Below are 16662 nucleotides of genomic sequence, written 5' to 3'. Positions count from 1 at the left end.
AATGAACATATAAACTAGCCGGTCGGACCCATTCAAAATCGACTAAAGATCACATAAAATTCAGCTGCACCCAGATCTATTTAACCCCCGCCATCGAATACTAGGAGCTACCTTCATCAGTCAATACAATCATCACGTTCATTGGTCACAGAATTTTTTACATCCATTTTAATCAATTATGCTTAATTTCAAAATTCCGTGAAGATGTTAAATCCACGTGGTAAACGAAATGGCATGGTATGGAAAATTTTATTAACCATTCGATTGATGACATTGTTATTTATTTATTTATTTATTTTTTGAAAGAAAAAAAAGAAGAAAAATAACAACAACAACTCATCCCATGGCCGATTAAAGAATTCTCAAATACTTTCTGATTTCTTTCTAATCATAATTAGTTAAGGGACACATACATGTATTGCTTAGTAAAGACTCCTCAAAATCGGGACTTCTTTCCATTGCATTTTATGGTGTCTTTGTAGTTTAAAATTACAAAAATAATACTTATGTAAGATATTAATATAATACATTGTAATTATTTTTGACCCGGTCTTAATATTTAATTTAAATATAATCAAAGGTTATTTTGTTCAAACCAAGAAAATTGCAATCGCACCGTTGGACGTCCCTAAATTCACGTTGATTAATTTTTAAAATTATAAAAATATCTTTTTATTATATAATCTTCAAACCACCATTTAATTACTATTTTAAATTACCAATAAGCCTTTCTGATACATGTGCGTTTGCATATACCACGTTCTAGTGAGGATGCAGGGATATCATATATCAAACACAACCTTTAATGTGAAATGCACTTTACAGAAGTGGAATTTGAATCAAAAAATCATTATTTTGGATGGTTATGATTACACAATCAGATCGGCATTCTAGTTAGTATAGAAGAATAATTTAATGTCTACAAAATGTTAGTGTTAATCTGCACAAATGAAATTTTGTTGAAGAAAGCAGCACTTCCAACTAAGAAAACTGAAGAGAAAAAAAAAGGTCAGACGTGTGACATTATATGGGAACGGTAACATTTACACAATTAGGTCGGCTTTTGTTAGTCTTGAAGAATGGATTTTCAAAGAAAGCAACAATCCCAAGTTATAAACCTCAAAATTTTAAAAATGTCAGAAGTGGGATTTGAACCCACGCCCTCTTTCGAGGACCAGAACTTGAGTCTGGCGCCTTAGACCACTCGGCCATCCTGACTTCATATAAATTATTAAATTTAATAATTATCTTAACATTAATTTTGTCTTGGAATAATGTCAGAACCATATATATATATAGGGTCCCGTTCAGCAACAAACATTTTGGCAAAACATTTTTCAAAACATGGGTTAGAGGTCTTGGAATGGGCTGATTTTTGGTGAGGATGATCTCTACGGTGAGGAGATCATCCTCCCCAAAAATCAGCCAATTCCAAAACTTCTAGCCCCAGTTTACAAGTTGAAAAATCGTGGACCGTCCATATTTTGTAAACCAGTTTTGATGGGGTTAGAAGTTTTGGAATGGGCTGATTTTTGGTGGTGATGATCTCCTCGCCGTAGAGATCATCCTCACCAAAAATCAGCCCATTCCAAAACCTCTAACCCATGTTTTGAAAAATGTTTTGCCAAAATGTTTGTCAAAATGTTTGTTGCTGAACATTTCCCATATATATATATATATATATATGGGAAATGTTCAGCACCCTAAGTTTTACCACACACTTTAACAAACGTTTTTTGTCCTACATGGGTTAGAAGTTTTGGAATGAGTTGATTTTTGGTTAGAAGTGTTGCTATATATATATATATATATATACATATACATGGGTGGCATTCGGAGGCCCTAAAGAGAGCCAAACATTCTTTGTATGGGTTAGAAGGGGTTGATTTTTTGTGAGAATGATTTCTATGATGAGGAGATCGTTCTCACCAAAAATCAGCACATTCCGAAACTTCAAACTCCATCAAAAGTGATTTACAAAAATCGATGGTTCACAATTCTTCAACTTGTAAACTAGAGTTAGAAGTTTTGGAATGAGTTTATTTTTTATGAGGATAATCTCTTCACTATAGAGATAGTCTTTACAAAAAATAAACTAATTCCGAGACTTCTAACCCCTATTTCCCTAAAGAGAGCCAAACATTGTATCAAATGTTTTTCAAATTAAATAGGAGTTAGAAGTTTCGGAATGTGCTGACTTTTTGTGAGGGTGATCTATATGGTAAGGAGATCATCCTCCCAAAAAAACAGCCCATTCTGAAACTTCTAATCTCAATTTACAAGTTGAAGAATCGGGGACCATCTATTTTACGGTTAATTTGTAAACCAATTTTGATGAGGTTAGAAGTTTTGGAATGGGTTGATTTTTTCTGAGGATGATCTCTTCACCATCAAGACCATCTACAAAAAATCAACCCATTCCGAAACTTTTAGCCATATAGGAAAAAACTTTTAGTTGTCAATGGATTTTATCCAATCCAATCAATTCAATAACTACTAATCCAAATGAAGGATCGGGTTCTAGTAAGAATCCAATTCAAGGTTTGGATCCGATAATGTGTTTGAAATATATACTAATGTGTGTTTGCATTTTTTTCCAGATATATAATATAGGTAAATTTACCAAATAATTACTAGTATTTTGGTTTATTACCAAAATACGTTACTAACATTTTCGATTTCCTAATTCACTACTTTAGGACCCATAATGTTCTTGTACTCTGACAACCTCTGAAATTCCATCGAAAGGCATTGCAGTCTTTCACTTCAATATGTTTAACGAGATGGGTGATGGATAATGTGACATGCTATTTACTTTAAGAACCAGTCGATTTCGTTGAGATATGTATAGACCTTTAATTTAAAAAAAAAAAAACAAAAAACAAAAAGAACTGTAGTTATGTGATTTTAGAGTCCTAAAGATCGACATTACGTAATTTGAATTCACCACCATTCATTTTTAAGAAGTGCGTGTGAATGGCCACCCAAAAACTAGTTTTAGAAATTTGGTTTTTTGTAGTGATTTTTGTATGGATAAAGAAACTGATCTACCTTGAGTCTAGGTAGGGGTCCGATTAGAAAGTGGGGAAAATATTAGACACTCCACTCTCTCCACCTTAGGTGGTAACCTTGAAACATGATCATTTTTAAATAAAAAAATAATAGAAGGAAAAAAAAAAAAAAAATTGTACCCTTGAATGTAAAGGGCATAGATATTGGCATAAATCATGAAGATCACCTCATTGAGGGAAGCGATCCTAACTCAAGTCTTGTCTTAAAAACCAATTGGTCCAATTGTTTTGATGTCGTTCGGTTAGATCTATTTGCCAATTGGGCTAATTGGTTTAATCGATTCAAATTGATTGGTGCATTTTACCACTTGGGTCGGACCGATATTGTTGGTTTAGTTTGAACAGTGTGGATCGGTCCGCCCACTTACCTTTTGGTTAGATTAAATGGAGTAACCTGGGAGTACTCATGGTCGATTCGAGTTGTGGCCTAATAGGACCGTACTTAAGTTCAAGGTTCTAAGCTAACTATATGATTGAGGCTAGGTTAGAACAAAGCTTAGGTCACTTCAGCCCGAAACACCGATATACTATCCCAATTTTACTTGGTCAAATAATACATGGTGCTTTAGTTCGATATACCCGAAGGTACTATACTGAAGTTGTAGTATTCACTGCCATCCCCTATGTTCCGAAAGACTAGGTTAGCTTGGATCCGGTTACGGGGGTTTATAGAGTCATGTTATAATGCAAACATGAATATGCATGCTTATGAGTGTGTGTAAAGGGACAAAGTGCGCCTAGGGCGTTTTCATGAATATCCAACCATACAAGCCATATCATTCAATCAAATCCCATCACACGAAACAACCAATCATAAAAATCATTAACCAATTACATCTAATCAATCACATACCCATAAAAGAATGGACAAAATCTAGCCTGATCTAAAAAGTCTCATTGAGTCAACTGAGTTGACTCGAGCAAAAAGTCAACCTAAGAATAATCTTGGATCGGGTCAAATTTGATCTTAAAGTCTCCAACGGAGTCGTCATTGAAATTGCCTCGACCCATTTTTCACTAAATAGCGAATAGGGGTCCGATTGGTAAATTGGGAGATTTTGGGGAATAAGGAGTCGTCACCTAGTTTAAGTCTACGAACTATAGATAACTCCAAACAGATATGAATCGATCCACGGATCAAAGAAATGGGTAAGGGGTCAGGTTACAAGTTTCGGAAGGTGTCAGGCACCGAACCCGCTCGATCGGTCTCAACTACGATCGAAACTATCCTAGGGTCAACGGGTAAAGACTAAAGTCAAGCTAGGATCCCATCATCATCAGATTATACCGGATGTGCTAAACGGATCTTACGGCCCATATTCTACTAAATATTACATGATTCTCGAATTTCGTGTAAAAATGGAAATACTACAAAAAAAACTTTAATTTCGATCTATGCTTCAAAGCCCACGTGGCAATAAATTTCAATCACAAATCCACAGTCGCTAATATTTTTCCAATCAATCAAAATAGGAAGTTATAAAAAAAATTTAAGTTAGAGAATCATGAATATGAAATTTCTAATTTGGTAATTCATGAAGTTTCCAAACTAGAAATTTAAAATTTCCTAAATTGGGAATGTATGAAAATATGAGGAGCTCCCAAGTTGGAAACTAAAAAATAAACATCCCAAAATAGAAATTTCCAAACATAATGAGTTTCAAATTAGAAATTTATAAAAATGATTTCCTAAAATAGAAAATTACCCACATATGATAAATTCTGAAACTAGGAATTCATGAATATGAACTTTTCCAAAATAGAGAGTTATGAGTATGGGTTTTTTCACAATAGACATTATGAATAAGGATTTTTTTAATTTGGCAATTCGCAAATATGGATTTTCTAAAATAAAAAACTATGAGTATGCGTTTTTTCACTTTTACTTTGGAAAACAAAGAATCACTATGAGTGTCACGTACCAATTTTATTGAAAGAACTGATTTTGAACCCCCCATATCCATAAAAAATCAGTGAGTCGACTCACATGGCAAGTGAATAAAAGAAATCCAATTTTAAACCTCCTATGTGCTAAAAAAATCATTGAGCCGACTCACGTGCATATTAAAAAAAATAAACGATTTTTAAACCTCCTATATGCTCGAAAAAAAATCAGTGAGTCGACTCATGCGTCAATTTTGTTAAAAAATCGATTTTAAATTCCTATGCTCACACAAATCAGTGAGTTGTCCCACGTGTCCATTTTACTAAAAAACAATTTGTCCCATGTGTCCATTTTACTAAAAAACAATTTCGAAACTTCTATGCACGCAAAAATAGCGAGTTGACTCACCTATCAATTTTATTTTAAAAAAAACATATTTCGAAACTTCTATGCACACGTGCCTTAACTCCTTTTCATAACATAATTCATCAATCAGCTCTATCACCATCATTCAAAGAGGATTCACACACCATTACTTGTATAACCCTGCATTCAAAGACAAATCCAAGACTTTAAATACCGAAATATATACAAACAATGGGACTCACCTTCAGAATTTGTGAATTTGGATGTAGAAATGGTTCCTTTGAATTCCTTCAGGGACTGCAAGAAGCGAAAACCTCTGTGAGAAGTAACTTGAATGGAAGGAACTTGAATAGGAGAAATAGGATTGTTGTGTCGTTGAGTGGCTTGGGTAGAAGAAGCAACAACAAAGATTTTGACTGCTACAACGTTGACTAGAGAAGTAGAGGTTGGAGACCTCGTCGTCAGTGTGAAGCTTTATGAAGAAGAAGTAGGCTGTCTTGGACTGGTTTTGGGACTGGTATGGGGCTGTAATGATATTGTTCTTGAACCAAGGTTGGGGCTGCTGCAGGGACAAGTTTCAGGACTGGTTATGGGGCTGTACTGGTGCTGTGTTTGGACCAAGGTTGGGGCTGTGTTGCCATTGACAATGAATAGGTAGAATGGTGCTGTGATGGGTAGGTTGAGAGGAAGAAAGGGAGGAAAGGAGATGGCGTTGAAAGTGATTGTGAGGAAAGAAGAAAGAGGTGAATTCGTTTGTGTTGCAGGGCTGAAAGATAGATCAACGAGATAAGAGTGTGCGTTCGGGCTGCATTACTGAAGATGATAAAAATGGGTCTGCTGGTTGCATGGAGACGATAAAGGGGGCTTCTGATGGGTTGTCCTTGGGATAGAAATAGAAGTCGTTAATGAAGGAGGTGTTGCTATAGATTGAATGAGAAGATGGGGCTGGTGACGGTGCTGTAGTTATTACGGACTGCCAAGAAGAAGATGGTTTGAAAGTAGCTATTGTTAATGGCTGAAAGAAGACTGAAGAGGAGAGGAGAATGGGCTTCGTCCCTCGATTGAAGAAGAAGTCAATGGGGTCTGCTCCTTCCTCTTTTCTTATTATTTTATTTTTCCTTTTTTTTTTTGCTGTCTTTCTCTTTATTTATTTTTTGGGAAAATTATGAAAAAAATCCAAAAAAAAAAATGTATTTATCAAAAACAATCTAAATTTTAAAAAATTAGAAAAAAGATATAAATCCGATCATTCAAAGACCGATTTTTTTCTCTCTTCACTTTTCTATCATCTTTCTCTCTCCTCAACATTAAAAAAGAAATCAAATTTTTTTTAAATACCGGTAATTCAAAGACCGATTTTTCTTTCTTTTCACTTTTCTATCATCTTTCTCTCTCCTCAACATTTAAAAAAAATCAAATTTTTTTAAATACCGATTATTCAAAGATCGATTTTTCTTTCTCTTCACTTCTCTCTCCTCAACATTTAAAAAAAATCAAATTATTTTTAAATACTGGTCATTCAAAGACCAGTATTTCTCTCTCTTAATATTTAAAAAATGACTAAAAAACGGCTATATAACGGTTGAATTTGAAAAAGAGGAGAGAGAAAAAAATTTGATTTTTTTTAAAATATTAAGAGAGAGAAGTGAAGAGAGAGAAAAATCGATCTTTGAATGACCGGTATTTTAAAAAAATTTGATTTTTTTTTTAAATGTTGATGAGAGAGAAAGAGGAGAGAGAAGTGAAGAGAGAGAAAAATCGATCTTTGAATGACCGGTATTTAAAAAAAATTTGATTTTTTTTTAAATCTTGAGGAGAGAGAAAGATGATAGAAAAGTAAAGAGAGAAAAATCGGTCTTTGAATGACTGGTATTTTAAAAAAATTTGATTTTTTTTAAATGTTGAGAAGAGAGAAAGATGATAGAAAAATGAAGAGAGAGAGAAAAAAATTTGATTTTTTTTAAAATATTAAGAGAGAGAAGTGAAGAGAGAGAAAAATCGATCTTTGAATGACCGGTATTTAAAAAAATTTGATTTTTTTTTAAATGTTGATGAGAGAGAAAGAGGAGAGAGAAGTGAAGAGAGAGAAAAATCGATCTTTGAATGACCGGTATTTAAAAAAATTTTGATTTTTTTTAAAAATCTTGAGGAGAGAGAAAGATGATAGAAAAGTAAAGAGAGAAAAATCGGTCTTTGAATGACTGGTATTTTAAAAAAATTTGATTTTTTTTTAAATGTTGAGAAGAGAGAAAGATGATAGAAAAATGAAGAGAGAGAAAAATCGATCTTTGAATGATCGATATTTAAAAAAATTCAATTTTTTTTAAATGTTAAGGAAAGAGAAAGATGATAGAAAAGTGAAGAGAGAAAAATCGGTCTTTGAATGATCGGATTTGTATCTTTTTTCTAATTTTTTAAAACTTAGATTGTTTTTGATAAATAATTTTTTTTTTTTGGATTTTTTCATAATTTTCCCTTTATCTTTTCTCAAAACGTTAGCCTCCTCCCCTTTTTACAAGAGAACATGGTTCCTTTATATATCATTTAGTTTCCACTTTTGTTCTTTTTTCTACTCTTTCTCTTTCCTTCATTTTCTACCTCACTTTCCCTTTTCTTTCTTTTTGTTTCTTTTCTTGCTTATTTTTTTTGTTTGTTTGTTTCCTCTTTGACTGAACCAAAGAAAATGAGACCCTATCTTTCTAATTGATTTATAAATAACAAGAGAAAGAGGATATGTTCCTATACTTCATGACTTATGTCGTTCCCATGGCTCAATGTTGGTTAGATTCATCAATTGGTTGAAGAATTGAAATTTTGATCCGATTGACGATTAGATTGTTCGATTAAATTTTAATTTACTTATGGTTGGTCGATTGCAACTTAATTTGAATTTTAATGGTTGATTGCATTTTGCTTAGATTCGTCGATTGGTTGAAGAATTTGAATTTTGATCCAATTGACGATTATATTGTTCGATTAAATTTTAATTTACTTATTGTTGGTCGATTGAACCTTAATTGGAATTTTAATGAGTTGATTAACTTTTAATTTCAAGTTGATTACAAATTTTTTTTTTTTTTGGTTAGTTGATCGAATTTTAATTTGAATGTTGATTGGTCAATTAGAGTTTAACTTAAATATTAATCGATTGATTGGATTTTGATTAAATGTTGATGGGATTGATTGAGTTTTTGTTAGAACATTGATTTAAAGTTTTTAAATTAATTGTTTGAATTTAAATTTTGTTTTGATTTAAAAATTTTCAAGTTGGTTGCTTTATTTCGATTTTCCTAAAAATCAAGGTTTCTATGTATAAGTTGGACATCAAGGGGCGTTTTGGTCATTTTGTGATTTTTCATAAATTTATCTGTTTTCGTCGATTTAGGTCCTTTTAGACTTGAAATCATATTCTGAATGCAATGCAGGTACTTTCGAGATTTTTCGGAGGTCCTAAATTCATTAGGGGTATTTTTGACATTTTATCAATTTTCATCCATTTTTGCGAATTTCTGCATGAAATTTCTTTCAGTCTTAATGTGATTATTTATAAGTCTCGAGGTCATGTTTTCTTAGCATAATGAGATCTCTAAGTTATCCAAATGTGTAGCGAACCTAAGCGTACGTGCTTGCTAAGTTGGGTGGAAAGTATAGTGATCCTAAGTGTGCATAATTCTATGTCGCGTGGTCAAGAGAAAGAAAAGAATAGAATTAGAAGATAGAGGGAATTAAAAGGAGGCTTCTCACAAGCTTTCGAGTTCTTTGCTCTCATCATTAGGAATCTACAGCAACCGGGTGACGGATTGTCAAGTTAGGCGGATGCAAAAATGATTGTTTACAATAACTTGAAAAATGTAGGCTTTATGGTTATAGGTCCACTTTTATGGTAAAAGAGGCCTGTAGACACACAAATTTGACCGGGCCCTCAATGCAAATGTCTCAAAAATCATAAAAATTGGAATGAACCCCAAGGCCCAAACTTACACAAATCCAATGTATTTTGTCATTCTTTTTTAATAAACGGCCCAAGGCTTCCCACGTGGCTCACGGACCAAAGACCCCTTACCACCTAAGCCCACTAATTCTCAACCTATCCCTATTTAACCTATCACCCAAGCCCAACTCTCAATCCAACCTAACATTATACCTACCCAATCCATTACCCAAGCCCAACACTCAACCCAACTCAACATCACAACCAATCAACATGATCATCAAGGTGGGACACATGTCACCACCTCAACTCACCTCCCTCATCCCACTACCTATCTCATCACCTTTTTTCTAAATATCATCTACCCATACTTCCCCCTAACCTACCTTCATCATTTCCTATAAACCTTCATTCTCTTAAATCAAACACCTCCAAACCATAGCTCCCTATAACCTACCTTCATCATTCCTTATAAACCTTCATTATCTCAAATTAAACACCTCATCCCCTCCCATCAACTCATTTAAACCTCTAATCTCCACACATCTTCACACATGTTACTATCTCTCTCATCCTTCCATAATCGACCACCGTCTTACACTACCTATTTTTTTAATTAAAGTCCACTCTCATCAACTCATCAAACACTCAACTACCATTTTACAACTCCATTCTCTCAACCAAAAACCATTCATTTTGTAGACACCCCAATTTGCACGAACCCATAGGAAAATCCAAATTTTCTCGAATTAATTTCGATTTAGAACTCAAGTTCTTCGACGGACCCACATTGCTATTTTGCATCATTTTCATGCATACATGCATCATCTCATATCATTGCATGCCCATGCCTTGTCCCTAATCCACTTAAACCTATGCCCATCACCCAAATCCAAACCCAAATCCAATCCATATCCCAAATCCAAATCCAAATCCAAGTCCATGTCCTAACCCAAAACCAGTCCATCCTAAGCCCAAACCCAAGTCCACATCCCTAACCCAAAACCAAGTCCATCCTAAGCCCAAATCCAAGTCCATATCCCAAACCCAAACCCAAGTCCATTCTCTCACCCCTTATATGATGACACATGTTGATACCTCATAAGCCCCTAATACCCAATGCATCATCTAATTGGAGGGTCAACTTTCCCTTTGTGAAAACTCAAGAATGCCCTTCTCAAAAGGTTTAGTCAAACCAAAAAGGTTGTTTGGTCTTTGGTAATAATCCATAAAGGTGAGGGAACTTCCCATTATACCCTCAAAAGGTGGGAATCTTCAAGTACATACATGGAGTTCTCCCATTGGTCCATTTCAAAATTATACTTCCACCCTTGCTTTATTTGTTATTTACAAATGAATCAAAGTCTACTTTTCACCTACCACTTCACCTTTACACATGTCATCCTCTTATTCACCCTCCCAAATGTGCTTTTGTTTTCCCATTGGTCCATTTCAAAACTACACTTCCACCCTTGCTTTATGAGTTATTTACAAATAAACCAAGATCTACTTTTTACCTACCACTCCACCTTTACACATGTCACTCCCCCATTCACCCTCCCAAAAGTACTTTTGTTCTCTCACCTCTATTTACCAAAAAACCAAGGATCAAAGCATGCTTTTAGGGTTTCTTCACAAATGTCATCTTTACCCCCATACAAATGAAAAATTCAAAAAAATAACCTAAATCTCATGTCCATTTTCTTCATTTTTAGGGTTGGACCACTTTATCCCCAAAAGTCTTCCAAAAACTCTATAAATACCCTCAATTTCCATGAACAACTCATGCTCTCAAGCCCCCATCTCTCAACCTAAAACTCTACAAAAATTCCTACTCATTTTCTCATCTTCTAAACTTCAACTCAACCCTTAACCATCTCATTCATCTCTCAAGCCTACTCTTCAAGGTCCAAGTTCACCATCAAGGGACAAGGTAGGGTTTAAGATGTAGTTTACTTATTTCAAAGTTTGCATTCTCTTCTTCTAACCCTCTCTTTATTTTATTTTTAGAAAGCCTTAGGATGTAATGTATACCCTCTCCCCGGTCCGTAGATTTGGACTAAGGTTCGATCGAAAGGATGGGGGTTGAAGCCCTTTTCACTTCAATCTCATGCATCATATTGTACACAATGCACACACTCACCTATGCATGGCAATGATGAAGAATGTGTCACCCTCTTGATGGGGTGAAACACTAAGTTTCTAGCCATGCATACATGCATCATGGTTGTGGCCTTAAGGGAACTCCATCATGGAGTCTCTCTAAAAGTTCAAACCTACATTCATATTCATAAATTTAATGTGGCTACATGGGTCATTCTTTTCCATAGAATGCCCCTAATGTCATGTTAAAAATAAAAAACCCTTTGTTAAGGGAATATTCCACTTAATGCACACACCACTCTTACCATACATTCTCATGCATTTTAATATGTGTTTTCTTGAAGTTTTTACAAAATAAAATGGCCAAGCAAGGTAACCACCTTTGGTGGAGAGGATGGGGTGCCTAACACCTTCCCCATCCTCTAATCGGACCTCCTTACCTAGATCTTAGGTAGACCTTGCCCTTTTCAACAAATGAGAGTCACTACAATGCCATGGAAAAAATGATTTCCAAAAAATCAATTCGGGTGCCCATTCACACCCATTTCCAAAAAAGAATGGTGGCGACTCCAAACAATGTAGTATTGAGGTTCATGGCGAACATTTCATGTCTACACATTTTATTCCACCAAACACTCAACCCATGTGGGTTACAACTAACCTATTTAACCCCCCTTCCCTAAATGCCATTCCATCCCCTTCAATTTACATATACCACTCTCTCAAACCCCTAACTATTTTACTCATTCGCATCAATCTATCCCATTTTATCCTTAAAAATACTCTTCAAATCCTATAAAACCTTCCTCATTCTCAACTCAAAGAACCTAATGAAAAATTAAGAAAAATCCACTCTCAACTCACCTCTCCACTTTCAATCACCTTCTACTCTACTCTCATACTCTCATATTATTCTAAAATACATTATCATATTTTACTAAGGACTCAAAGAAGAAGAAGAAGAAAAAAAAAGGAATAAGTTGAAGCTTCAAGGTCAAAAGAACACCCCAATCTTTCTCTCCACCCTCTCCATATCCCTCTTCTACTATCCCTTTCACCTCTATTTAATTTTCATTTTAGAAAGCTACTAAGATGTAATGCTTCCCCTCCCCTATCTCCGGTAGATCGAATTTCGGTTTGATTGAAAATATAGGGGTTGTAACTACCTTCAAAACAAAATCGATTTAAACCCTTTAAACTATTTTGAGGTAATTGGTATTCAGATCATTCTCAAACTCATGAGAATGGATCAATGACCGTCGCCAACACTCTTCAAAAGCAATTACTCCCAAGACTAGGTCCATGTAAAGAACATCTCCTTCAATGAGATGATCCTTATAGGATAAAGTCAATAGCAAATCCCTACTTAGATACAATCAGTCAACATGTAGCATTTTGTTTTATTTTGTATTTCCATCAAAAAATGATCAAATTAAGTTGAGGTTACTACTACTTGGTGAGGAGAAAAAGGTGCCTAACACCTTCCCTTTTCTCCAATCGAACCTCTTACCTCGATCTCAAGTTGATTAGTACCTTATCCCATCGAGAGTCACTAAATGTCAAAAATGACACTTTTCCAAAAAATATGTACATCAGATGACGATTCACACCCTTTTACAATATGAATGGTGGCGTTTCCAAACCTTTGTAAAAGTGACACTCGTAATCGAGAATCACGCATCTACAAGGCCCAAATATCCTTAGCCTTGAAAATAATTTAAGTGGTGGGTGCGAAATGTGTGTATGGTTGAAAGAAACCAAAGATTTTTTTAAAGGGTCTTCAACTCCTATCCTTTCGATCGAGGCGAAGTCCAATCTATCAGATATAGGAGAGGGTATACATCACATCTTAGGGCTTATTTTAAACCAAAATTAAAGATGGGGGAAATAGAAAAAAGGGAAATAAAAGAAGGATAAAGGGAATGAAACCACACTAATTTTTTAATTCCAAACCCCACCTAGTTCTTGATTTGTTATTATTATTATTATTATTATTATTATTATTATTATTATTATTATCTTCGACAAGAGCCCTTGAATTTTGATTTTCAATTATAGGGATTTAAGGTTGAAAGTTGAGGGTTTTAGTATAGAGAACTTGAGATTAGGAGAAATATGGATTTTAGGCTTAAAGATTTGAGTCTTTCTGGAGGAAAACTTCAAGCATGTGATTTCTCATGGAAATAGTAGGCTTTTGTAGGATTTGAGACACCTCTCAAGGGTAAAAGGGTCCATATTGGATAGCAAGCCAAAATGATATGAGGTTTTAAGACATTGATGGAGTGTAAAAATGGAAAAAGGGAGGCATGGACCTTTTGACCCATGTCTCTAGGTAAAACCCACATGGGATTTTCCATTCTCATGTGGTTGAATGAAAATCAAACCAAATGGGGGGTAGGTTGGCAATTTGAGAGAAAAGTCAAAGTGATGGTATTGGGTGAGTTGATTAAAGGAAAGTAGTATGGCTTATGAGATGGGATTTGATTGATTGAATTTGAGAGGTTGGGAGTGGGAGTGGGAGGGGGGGGGTCATGACACATAGCAAAGGTATGGAATGAGTTTTTTGCTTTGTTGGACCTTTAAATGGGTCAATGAATTTTAATTGAAGGGTTGGGTTTAGCTTAGGACTGGAAATGAATATTAGACTGGGGTAGGCCATTGTTGAACATGGGTTGGGTTTTGGAGTAGTTTAGGAATAATAGTGGACTTAAAAATTGAGCTAGATAATGGATTGGATCGGGGAGTTGGATTTGGGATAAAGTTGAATTGGGGATATGATTAATTTGGATTTGAATTAGGGAGATAGGATTGGGAAGGAATTGAAATGGATTAGGGATTTTGTGAAATTGGATTGAATTTGGCTTAGGCTAGGATTTGAAAATAGGTTGGATTTAAAAGTGGATTTAGAGTCTAAAAAAAATGCATAGACGCACGAAATAGTTGCCAAGTGGTATTTATTTTGAACTCATGAACTAATCAAGGGCATTTGGGCTTTTATTTTAAGAAAAATAGAGCTTTTTATAAACTTTGTCCTTTAACCCTTTTGTAGGTAACTAAAAGTCACCTCCAAAAACCTATAAAACCCCATCATTCTCCCACAAACTCTTTAAGACTTGAAACCCTTATCAAGTTTCAACTCTCTATCAACCATCAACTCTATCTCTTTCATAATCTCTACACTCACACTCATCAACCATAAAAAATTGTACATAACCAACACATCAAATTCAAAGCCAAGAAAACTCGTTTCTTGAAGATCAAGAAGAAAGCTCAAGAAAGAAAAATAACAAAATAGGGAAAGGACAATAATTAATAAAAAAGGAAAAAACCCCTTATCTCCCCTCCATACTTTCTCCTATTCTACTTGCCCCCTATCTTTTAATTTTAATTTTATTTTCTTTTAGATAAACCCTAAGATATAATGTGTACCCTCCTTTACTTCTAATAAATTGGGTTTCAGCTTGGTCGAAAGGGTAGGAGTTGAAAACCCTTTTTAAAATATTTCTTAAAAATCCATACACTAGTGCACATACCACAATAGTGTTTTGAGACTAAGGACTTGGGCCATTTCCTTATGAAAATGGGCCATCGACCAAAATGTCTACATTTTTCAAGATTTTCCAAAAGGCATGGACCATGGTGGGGCTCCTTCCTCAATAAGGAAGCCCTCCTTGGGTTATGCTGAAATCAAAGCCCCTCGCATTCGAGGGTACAAATCGATTCTTTTTCCAACTTTTATTTTTGTTTTTTGAAAATGATTGAATTCGAGGTTACCACAGATGGTGGAGGGAATAAGGTGCCTAACACCTTCCCTATTCCCTAACATGGATTCCTCAGACTTAATATATGACATGCTGCTCATGAGGTCAACCTAGTCTTTAACTTCTCCCCAAGTTCTCTATATTGATTAAAATAGTTTGAACAATTACTATGAATTTTTTCGATAATGGAGGTGACTGGTAGTCTCTTCCAGCTAAAATAGTTTTATTCCAACTTTCAACACGATTCACACAAATAACTCCAAACTTTCTTTTTGGTATGACCCCATTTGCCCATGTTCTTTTTCAATGAGAGCTATGTAATAATGGGCATTGGGATTTTTTATTTTGATGGACGTCATTATCTTATCGTACTACATTATAGTGAGAGCATATTTCATTTATTGATTTTAATACCTCCTGAAATGTTGTTCTATGTGGTAGGCACATATTATAAATGCTATGGGAAAAACTAAATTATCCTTATCTATACCTATGGTGGAAATGAGTATTTCACCACATCTTACCTTTAAAAAATGTGATATCAATTAGTATCATTAGACATAAAATATTCTTCTAGTCATAGAATATCCAAATGTCTAATAAAATCATTAGAAACATTATTCCCTTTCAACCTTGACAATATTGATGAAGGCATCTAGATTACAAAATTTTAACTCAATAGAATAGCTCGTTAGCAATTGATAGGATTCATTATAATTATCCCTGATCTCTCAATATTAGACAAAGAGTATGTCAACATTTTATGAAGATATTATCAACATAATAAAAATTATATGTCAATAATGAAATTCTACGAAAGTTGTATCGACGACTTGAAAGATATCTATGTAAGATTTGTCAAAATTTAAGTGCAAGTTTATCAAACCTTTAAAGAATGATTTATCAACATAAAATGAAAGGTGTGTCAACTATTATGATGATTTTTTCATTACGAAATTATTTTTTGTTAATTTTTAAAGAAATGTTTGGCAATATTTATCTCAATGTTTAAATAAGTATAGTGATCTTCCTCATTGACATATCTTCCTTCTTTTTTCTATTTCTACAGTGTCAATATTCTCTCTTTTGTGCATTTCATCTATTAATCTAAATAGTGATGTGTGTATTTTATTCGAAGTGTATGTTTGTAGTTGACTCGAGAAATTAGAAAAGATAATCATTATATTAAAACACACTATTTTTTCGCATGATAATGAGAATGTTAAGGTTCTTTCGATGCTTATTCATCATTGCAATGTAATTATATTTTTCATCGATATCACATTGGTAAGCCAAAAGAACTTTTTTTTAGGTTATAATTGTACTTTCTGTGACAATTTGGCTGACCCCTTCTTCAATAATATTTATAAAATGAGTAAAATCGATTGAACAAGAGCAATTTCTTATCTTCTTACTATCTCCTTTATAAATGCATCCTATATCGTTATACTTTATTAATCTATCATAAAAATACAATAGATCCATGTTCATATCGGATTTTATATCGGAGCCCGACCTTAAAACAAAACACAATAATTCAATATT

The 16662-nt window shown here is 34.2% G+C and overlaps 1 non-coding gene across 1 annotated transcript; it reads right to left on the bottom strand.

Annotated features, from left to right (window-relative positions):
- Positions 1-1134: 1134 nt before the first annotated feature.
- On the bottom strand, positions 1135-1218 carry TRNAL-CAA (transfer RNA leucine (anticodon CAA)). The gene has a single exon. It is a non-coding gene; the product is annotated as a tRNA-Leu (tRNA).
- Between the last annotated feature and the right edge of the window lie 15444 nt (positions 1219-16662).

This window comes from Akebia trifoliata, unplaced genomic scaffold (assembly GCF_017979445.1).
Source record: "Akebia trifoliata isolate Shusen 1 unplaced genomic scaffold, ASM1797944v1 Contig00665_ERROPOS1100000+, whole genome shotgun sequence".
Classification (NCBI taxonomy): Eukaryota; Viridiplantae; Streptophyta; class Magnoliopsida; order Ranunculales; family Lardizabalaceae; genus Akebia; species Akebia trifoliata.
The sequence above is the reverse complement of the archived record's forward strand: the minus strand, read 5'-3'. Positions and strand labels throughout refer to the sequence as shown.